Source organism: Salmo trutta, chromosome 2, assembly GCF_901001165.1.
Source record: "Salmo trutta chromosome 2, fSalTru1.1, whole genome shotgun sequence".
Lineage (NCBI taxonomy): Eukaryota > Metazoa > Chordata > Actinopteri > Salmoniformes > Salmonidae > Salmo > Salmo trutta.
This window is the reverse complement of record NC_042958.1, coordinates 5,259,809-5,270,223: the sequence shown is the minus strand read 5'-3', so window position 1 is coordinate 5,270,223 and position 10,415 is coordinate 5,259,809. Positions and strand designations below refer to the sequence as shown.

The 10,415-nt window shown below is 41.5% G+C and overlaps 1 pseudogene; it reads right to left on the bottom strand.

Annotated features, from left to right (window-relative positions):
• Window positions 1–5,377: 5,377 nt before the first annotated feature.
• Window positions 5,378–6,247, bottom strand: LOC115148670 (C-C chemokine receptor type 3-like; annotated as a pseudogene).
• Window positions 6,248–10,415: the final 4,168 nt, after the last annotated feature.

The window sequence follows — 10,415 nt, the reverse complement described above, 5'->3', positions numbered from 1 at the left end:
CTCTCTGTTTCTTTCGCAGTGCCAAGACATTTAGGGGCGACAGGTAGCCTAGTGGTTAGATCATTGGGCCAGTAACTGCAAGGTTGCTTGATTGAATCCCTGAGCTGACAAGGTAAAAATCTGTTGATCTGCTCCTAAACAGGGCAGTTAACGGTTGGCACTGTTCCTAGGCTGTCATTGTAAATAATAATTTGTTCTTAACTGACTTGCCTGGTTAAATAAAAAAATTAGGGACTTGGGAGAAAATGCAATAACAAAAAAATATTTATAATTGAAAGTGTTTCTGTGCATTTTTTTGACCAGTTGTAGGGAAATAAAAAGCTGTGAAAATGGCCCAACATGTTTCTGATAAGATTTCAGTTAGGCTTGGATGCATATTTTATGTGGTTGAAATATTAGCTTTTATGATGCTGATAAAGACAGCACCCCTACATACGAAAATAAATAAATTATATTTCTCCACTCCTGTTCCCGAGTCAAATGTACATTTTACTGCAATAAATGCTTAATTGTGCAGGAGTTCATATTAAGACCATATGAGAGGTTAGAGTGTCCAGATTTATAGTGTCCAAATTTCCATTTCCATTTAACCCATTTAACCCTATTTGAAGTCCCTCTCTTGTGACTGTTAAATGTGTACAGCGCCTCACAATCATCACACATAAGCATAACTGCTATCATCCTCTTTTAACACTTCACTAAATCTTTCCCAAATACGACTTTCTGGCCCTCCTTTCTCGTTATTTTCTACTCTCTATTTTGCAGCTTTTCTCTTATTGAATTTAACTCTGACATTGTCCTTTTTGCTTCAATGGATCAACGTTAACTTTTTCTGCCCATTCCCAAAAGTTGGTGATTGACGTGTAGGCTATTTGGCATGCATAAAGTTAGGCCCTAAGCTTAGGCTTACTCACTAATGCCAGATAGCCTAAAAATAATGAAAGAAAACCTAATTGTAACCTTTAGTTATAAATTGCACAAGAATGAAACATTTATGAATTGTTTTATGTATTGTTTTAACTCTTTTTTAAATCCGACCGCCACCCACCCACCGTTCATCCACACAATATTTAATGACCCTAAACCCGCAGTCCATGGGCAGGTTATGAGTCAACTCGCTCATCGCTAGTAGAGATAGACAGAGGTGATTCTGGACCATACAGATAGACAGAGGTGATTCTGGACCATACAGATAGACAGAGGTCATTCTGGACCATAGAGATTCATAGAGGTGATTCTGGACCATAGAGAAATACAGAGGTGATTCTGGACCATACAGATACACAGAGGTCATTCTGGAACATAGAGATAGACAGAGGTGGTTATGGAAAAAGTCAGAACAGCTGGTGAGACATTTCCAATAAACTTTTTGAAAAAATTAAATTCCATTCCCTTAAACCCCAGCCAGCAGCACATTCAACAATAAAACAGCGAGATAATTACTATGCCTGAGGAGCTGAAGCGTCTCCAACCCCCCACAGGTACCAAGCATTGGCTGCCTGCAGTCCTCTTATGGACAGGGATGGAAGAGGCTGCTTGACAAACTCTAAAGGGATAGCAGTCAATATGGCAGTAATCAACATGGTGAGGTAATGCACTTTCCTAAGCTTCGAAACTCTTACAGCGTCTTCATGTAAAGAACGAACATATAGAATAATGTAAAGCCCCATCTGTCTCTGTATTGTGTACAGTGCACAGAGGGGGCTGGTTGGGAGTATGCATCTTATTCTCTGTGCCTTTGTAGTATATCAGGCTGAAAATCCTCTCAGGGGCTTATCGAAAGGCCCCATCAATATGACGGCATGCACAGGGATGTGCTGCGAATGGTAATACCATGTTTTTACTGCTATACTCTGGAGAGATAGAGGACCACTGTATTTGTTACGCTGGGTGAATGCGGTCCTGAGACCAGATCAAAGGGACCAGCTGTGGCAGGAAGTAGACATGTGTAGCCCAATACAAACAGGATGAAGGTAAAGAGGTAGACATCTTGGAAACATGAAGATGTGGTTTCCCAGGGGGTTTTAAGAGAGAGAGAGAAAGATTATATGTAATACAGAGAGAGAGGTTTGAGTTGAATGTGGATGTGCACATACTACATACAGTAGAAAAGATAGGAAAGAACAAAGACTATTCTGTGAGTATTCTGTCTCCACACTGCAAAAAAAACATAGACCGTAAACACAACAAGTAAATATAAAAGCTCAGGAATATGTGGCACACTTCTTACACCCTGACTACACCGCTCGCATCAATTATTGCACCGACACTGCTCACGCGTGCCAACGAGCGTATGCGTTGCCAAGGGCTAAAATAGTAGTCAGTTCTATTTGTGACGCAGATCGCGCTGCAAGTCCTGCCTCTCCCATTTCCTCATTGGTTTATAGAAGCAGATACCCACGTGCCATCTCCTCATTGGGTTATACCCACGTGGGTGATTGAAAGACGAACTGTGTTGTCGGTCGTTGTGGTAATACTATGAACGTTTAGATGGCAATCACCATATAAGTTCAAAGATGAAAAAGCCTGGAAGGAGGAGAGATGACTAGAAACGATTCGGTTGACCGTTTTATGTGTGGATTAATTGTCGGAGTAGAGGACCTTGTGCATTTCAGGTAAAATAACAGCTCAATGTTTATATCACAGTAGAAATTAGCTAGCAACAGAAAGCTAGCTAAATAGGACAATTTAGCTAGCAAGTGCAAGCTAGCTAGCTAAATTGCCATAAATGTTTAATGCTTTTCGACCTGTCCCCAAATTAATGTAATTGGTTCAGAGTTTGTTTTGATATTTTAACCTCCGTGTCGTGATCGTGTTTGGTGTGGGAGGACAAAATACATTGGGTTCCATGTTAGGAAATTGACTTTTGCTTTTGATATTACTGGTGACTCAAAAAGGGAGGAGAAAAGTAGAACATGGCTTCAGTAGAAGTTGATTTATCCCCAAGGGGGAATTGGTTTTGCATGTTCGTCCTCTGGAGTTTTACCATCGCTTTGGACTTCTGCTTGTGCGGTCTAACGCATCATCCAGTTTGAATTTGGTCGGGGGACTAAACAGTGACAAAGCCTTATAAACGTCACGATTCTATGCTGCTCTGTCAGAGAGAGGTAGAAGTTAGGAAATTGCTTTTAACACCTCTTAGGTGCTTGCTTATTTCTCAGTCGCCTTGCTTATAAAGCCAAGCCCAATCTAAAGCTTAGGGGAGAGACACATCAAAATCTGCAGTTTGGTATTACAGACCCCTAGGGTATCACATAGGTCTTAGTCGGGCATGAACATGCAGTCTAATCCCATAATGAAGTCACATTCCCCGCAAGTGTAGAAAAGGAGAGAGCCGCATGACAGTTCTATTAAAAATGTGAGATGAAATACCACATGAAGGTGAATCGAGATCTCCTTCTTTGTTTTCGCCGGTGAGAATAGTTTTTTTTGACCTTGTAGGAAAATGTTTCCCTGTTATATTCCTGGGTGAGAGGAAATGCAATCTACAGCTCTATAAATGCTATCACCGAGGTTTAATCAAACTCGATAATTTGCATCCGTTGTTGCTTACACCTCCGCTTGTTTACTTGTGGGAAGTGTTGTTGAACACACCCCAGATGTCCTCTTCCTCTCAGACTGAAGACTACATACAGACTGCTGCAATATAGGCTTAAATTATGACCAAGTATTAATAAGCCAAGTCATGCACACTTCTATTGCACATACACATAGTTGTCTTTCCACTGAAGAACCACAACAGACAGCATAATCTCCATACTGAAAATGTCCTCGGTTATTATATTGAATATACGAACTGTGGCTGCCTGAAGTAATGGCTTGAAAATGGTTACATCGACTAAAACGTTGACCTAATGAATGGTACAGTAAACTTGTGTGTGGGCGTATTCTCATAAAGAAAATAAAGTATAGGGCTTTTATTCCCAGTACAGTAAGGAAAGACAGCATAATGGTGTATTGCATAGACTATTGCATTAATTTAACCCGGAATACAGCTAAAAGGAAAAAGGAACAATTTGACTGTGAACTAAACATACAGAACGTTCAAGGTCTTTTTGCTCTCATGACAAATGTTTACCTGAATTCTAACTTGACCAGTCTCCAGCTATCTGTAACTCAATTATCCATCACCAACTCTCTCTTCCTCTTTGCATTTACATTTTAGTCTAGTTAGTTTTAATCTTATCCAGAGCAACTTACAGTAGTGAATGCATACATTTCATTTCATAATTTTTTATTTTTTTGTGCTGTCCCCCCATGGGAATTGAACCCACAACCCTGGTGTTGCAAACACCATGCTCTATCAACTGAGCTACATTCTCAGAAAGTCATTAGATTTCCTGAGAAAACTCCCTGGTTGAAGAGGGATTTAGATTGTGGCTGGATATCTCTCTATGTAGACAAACACTGGAGACCAATTACTCTTTTGCAGATTTCAGGGATCGATTCAAACCGTATCGCTGAGTTCTGTAGCCCGCTTGGAGATTTAAAGGTTATTTCCGATTTGAGAAAAGATATGCAGCGTTTACTGTGAATGCAGTGTCTCCGTCACCGCGGGAACATCGCTATAGCGCTGAACTTCAGAGATAAGGATTGAAGTGCGCACTTGAGGACCAACTGACCACATCTTCAGCCATGCTGAAACTGAACTACTTGCCAAAACTGTTGAGCATGAGAAACCCGTCAGCGTTGCAGTTCTTGACACAAACCGGTGTGCCTAATACCTACCACCATACCCTGTTCAAAGCCACTTAAATCTGTTGTCTTGCCCATTTACCCTCTGAATGGTACACATACACAAACCATGTCTCAATTGTCTCAAGAATTACAAATTGTTCTTTAACCCGTCTCCTCCCCTTCATCTACACTGATTGAAGTGGATTTAACAAGTGACATCAATAAGGGATCATAGCGTTCACCTGGATTCATCTGGTCAGTCTGTGTCATGGAAAGAGCAGGTGTCGTTAATGTTTTGTACACTGAGTATATATAGTGCATTTCTACCAACCAAGGTACTCAAAGTGCTTTACAAAGTAAAAGGGTTGATCACTTCTGCAATTAACATTGTATAAACACATTTATTTTCAATCAATCAATAAAGCCCTTTTTACATCAGTAGTAACAAAGTGCTATACGGAAACGCAGCCTAAAACCCCAAAGAGAAAGCAATGCAGATGCACAGCGGTGAATAACTACATGTATTTTCCAAGATTCGTTAACTAATATGCAACTGCTAGATGTTCATTAATATACTGTACATTTCAGTGCCACAGGGCTCTTAGATCATACCTGTTCATCTGTTTAACTAGTCCTGCCCACATGAAGGTTCCTAATTTGTGACATTGTCTGGCTAGTACCTTTGACTGAGATATGGTTCTTAAGACACACGTCTCAGCAGCAGAATCCTGAAGATATTCTGGAATTTTTTCTCTCACAAAGGTGTAGAAGCCAGGGTTGACACAGAAGTACAGATATGTGACCATACGAGTAACATGCAGCGCATTGTCAAGTTTGCGGACTTTCACACAGTCATCTTCATCTGCTTGAAGCATCACCACAACATTTTAAGGTATCCAGCATGACAAATATGAGTCTCACGGTCCTGTACTTGTTGGTCATCCTGGAGGAGATGACCGTCATGGCGATCCTAAAGTAGCAGTAATAAAACAACGAGAGGAAATATGAAAAACAAGCCTAACTGGAGGTAAGGTCCCCACAGCTCCAACACCTTAAAGTTCATCCCTTCTAAGGCACTGACCTCCTCACACACCAACCCCTGGGAGTAATGCTCTGCCTGGTCGTAGAGTATAAACAGCTTGATGCATGCCAGGAGGCTGATGCCCCACACAGCGGCGGACGAGACCAGGGCATAGCTCCTCCGGCAAAGCCTGGTGGACGGCACGGTGTAGATCACAGCCAGGTACCGGTCAAAGGTCATGAGAGTCAGGAACAAGATGGAGCTGTAGAAACCCAGAAAGTAATTGCTGCCCACGATCTTACACCAGGCCCGGCCAAAGACCCAGCTAGACATGTGGTGGTACACAGACCAGATTGGCAGACTAGACATGAAGACCAGGTCCGACATTACCAGGTTGAATAGGAAGATGTTGCCCACAGCAAGTAATAGATTGAGAGTTTGACCCCGAAGTCGTGGGTCATTTCTCTGTCGCAGAACTCCGGAGCATCGGTCTCTGAGCTGTAGTCCTGGTATCCCTCTGTTGCCAAGAAGTTCATTTTGTATTTCCATTGCTGGGTTTGTTTACTCAAAATCTGTCAAAACATTGTCAGCTCTTACAGTAAACAGCTTATTTAAATCATCAGAAATTGAGAGAGGAAAACAATAATTTTAGCTGACTTACACAAAACTTTTAGCTGGAGTGTTTGCTTGTAGCAAGTAAAGGGAATAGTTGCTTTGTCGGGAGAGGTGTGTGTGTTTGGACTGTACAGAGAAGTCAGCAGGGTGTGATGAGCAACCTCTGAATCAGACCTTTGTCATATGGCCTTTAGATTTAATATTTCTATTCCATCCTCATTTTCACCTTCTGTCACTCATCTCCCCCAAAAAGTTTAAACTAACTGTAAGGTCAGATAAATAAAAGCTACAGTGAGCAGGTCCTCTGTAGCTCAGTATGGCACTTGCAACAGCAGGATAGTAGGTTTGATTCCTGGGACAACCCAATACAGTCCCATGTGGCTCAGTTGGTAGAGCATGGTGTTTGCAACACCAGGGTTGTGGGTTCGGTTCACACGGGGGACCAGTACTGAAAGTAAGAAAAAAAAATGTATGAAATGTATGAAAAATGTATGCATTCACTACTGTAAGTTGCTCTGGATAAGAGTGTCTGCTAAATGACTAAAATGTAAATGTCAAAAATGTATCCACGCATGACTGTAAGTTGCTTTGGATAAAAGTACCTGTTAAATGGCATATATTATAATTAATGAAACATGATATGCTCTCTCCATTTTTTCAAACACGCAGGCTTGAATGGAAGCAGGAAGTTAACACCTTGCATATTTTCAAAGTTGAGTCAGGAGCAGTGTTTATTTTGAAACAGCAATGTTTTACAGAAACCAACAGCTGGTAGAGCAATCCCCATGATCAAATGTACACTCGCTAATGGGGTTGCAAAATTCCGGGTACTTTCAATAAATCCCCTGGTTTTCCCAAAATCCCGGTTGGAGGATTCCCAGAATGAGAAGGGAAATCCTGAAACATCCAAAAATGATTTCTGGGAAAACCAGGAAATGTATTGAAAGATCCCTTCACATTTTGCTCTCTTAAATTTAAATCTAAAAAAGAGGTTAAATTAGATTTTTTTTCCTACTGATCTATACAACCTACTCCACCTTTCTAGATGAATAAAAAGTAATGATTGAGTATGTCTTCACACACCAGAGTTAACACTTGGTGTAAGCACCTTAGGCAGTCATTACAGCTGTGAATCATTTTGAATAAGATTCTATCAACCTTGCACAACATATAGGCCTATCCATTGTTTTTGTAAAAATGGCTCAACCTCAGTAAATTTGGTTGGGAACAATTGATGGGCAGCAATACTTTCAAGCAGATATATGTCAGGACTGACACTGGACCATTCAGGAACACTCAAAACCTCTTGGAAAGTCATTCTGGTGTGTCTTTGGAATTCAATGTGTGTATTCGTATCCCGGTGTTACGTTTTCAGAAGACTACATGGCTTTCTTCCAACTTTTTACCTGGGCTTTGCTCCTTTCATATTTATTTTGATCCTGACAAACTCCCCAGTCCGTGCCAGTGACAAGCATACCCATAACAGGATGCTGCCACCACAATACTTGAAAGTACAGAGGGTTTCACTCCATGTTGTGTTATATTGGATTTGACCCAAAACTGTCGTTTTTAATTTAGGCCAAAAAGTGCATTTCTTTAGTGATTTTTTCTGTTTCAACTTAGGACATTGAGAGACAATTTCTCACAGCAGTAATGACAGACTAGTGGATACGAAAAAACAGTTTTTTGCCAATCTATCTTTGGGCACTGTAGATATGGAATGAAACCTTGCAGTATGAGGTGACTTCTCTGGATTGCTTTTTTGCATAGGGATAACTACTGGTTGCTTTGTTTGTGAAGGTAGATTTATGTCAACTGAACACAAACTCACCTCCCAGAACTGCCGCTTTCTTGAGAGTAAGATCCTTGTGCTCATAAATGTAGGTAGCTATCTTTTCGTGAAGGCAATTCTTGAACTGCTCGAGATGTATGAGTGTCTTGAAGGTCCTTGACCTCTTGAGAACCACACCACCAATCAAAAAGAAATGCTTGTTCCCTTGCAAACATGGCTTAGCGATTCTGTCTTAAGTAATTTACGGAACTGATGTCTGTATGCCTCGGGGACCAACTTGTAAACCAAAAGGATAGCAGCATTAACAGTGTCAAATCAAATGAAATATTAAATTAAAAAAGTCACAGGCGTGAAATGCTTACTTACAAGCCCTTAACCAACAATGCAGTTTTAAGAAATAGAGTTAAGAAAATATTTACTAAATGAACAAAATAAAAAGGAACACAATTAAAGAACAATAATGAGACTATATACAGGGGATACCGGTACCGAGTCAATGTACAGGTTAGTCGAGGTAATTTGTACATGTAGGTAGGGGTAAAGTGACTATGCATAGATTAAAAAAACAGCAAGTAGCAGCAGTGTAAAAACAAAGGGGTGGGGGGTGTCCATGCAGATAGTCTGGGTGGCCATTCGATTAATTGTTCAGCAGTCTTATGGCTTGGGGGTAGAAGCTGTTAAGGAGTATTTTGGACCTAGACATCAATCGCTCTAAGACCTTGAAGTAGTTGTTCCCCTTGCTCTGCAAGGGCCGCGACTTTTGTGGAGCGATGGGTAACGATGCTTCGAGGGTGGCTGTTGTCAATGTGTGCAGAGGGTCCCTGGTTCGAGCCCAGGTAGGGGTGAGGAGAGGGATGGAAGCTGTACTGTTACATTGATGCTGTTGACCCGGATTGCTGGTTGCTGCAGAAAAGGAGGAGGTCAAAAGGGGGGTGAGTGTAACCGATGTGCTCAAGCTCTAATTTCTGTTGCTCCCGTGTTACCTTTAGTTCTACCTCTCTCAGTTCCACGTCTATGGGGTGTACTCTACCACCCGTAGGACCCGTTCCATTATCCTCCCTCTCCAGAAGGATTTCCTCCACCAGTAAAGCTGTATTGACTAACTCTTTGACTACTGCTTTCGAATCGGCATCTGCAACTTTGGTGTCATAATGCTTGCAATGATGAGCAGATTCGCCTTTGTACATTTATCTTGTATCTCCCATGTAGGGTTTTCCACAAATGCTTCCAACTTAAAGTGGTTTTCCAATAACTGTTACCTGTTTCCTAAGTGGTCAGTCCTGAATGAAATTTGCTAGAAATTCAGAGATAAGGTGTGAACATTGCTGTCCATCAAGACTCCCAAACAAATTTACTAAGCTTGAGCAATTGCGACAAAAACAAAGGATATATGTGTTGCCCTAAGACAGTGGTCCCCAACCAGTCGATCACGATCGACTTGACGATCTCCAAGGCATTTCTAGTCAATTGCCAAACATTTCTGTAAAAAACCCAACGATAAAACCTTGTGTTTCTAATTTTTTGTATTAGTCTCGGTGCTGTTTGTGGTAGGTGCAGCCAATTCAGCTGCCCTGCGCGACAGGTAGGCAAACTGTTGCCATTTCATGTGTTTGAAGGTACAAACTCTGCCTTCCGGGTGGGCCTGGAGAGGAAATCAAGTGCACTACGCCACCGCTGGCCAATCAGATTGCTCAGATGACCGAGTCTTGCAGTAACGTAGGAGGCATAAAAGGAAGCTGCGGTGAAATTGATACTGTGAGATTTCAAAACCATGACTAGAGAGAGACTGTCAACGAATACAGCAAAGAGCTGCTGTTTTTATGAGTGAGGGTAAGTTCTTACTCAGCACTGTCAACACTTTGTATCCAATACTTTTATAACCCAGAAAATGCGCGTTCTTCCTACTTCCACTCAGCGCTACAAGCAGTGCAGCGGTAAGGAATGAGGAGGAACGTGTATCTATAGGCTTGCGTTATTTTTAGCGGCTTGGGTCTTTTTTAATATCAATGAATATTTCACTTTCTCTGTTCATAGGACTAACAACATGAATTTGTGCATGAGGCAGAAATAATGCTCTGCGACTCGAGTTTTGCCATCAGCTGGAAGACGGTGTCCCTTTTTGGTCAGTGTCAGTGGAGGTAAGGGAGAGCGGAGGGATGTTGAGAGACGCTCAGTCTGCTGCTCTCTCCCTCCCTCCGCTGAGACTGACCATCAGATGCAGGCACCACCAGCCCAGTAAAATGAACAGCTAATTATTTAAATGTATGCTCACTCAGCTGTGCCTCACAAGTAATACAACAATGTATCTAT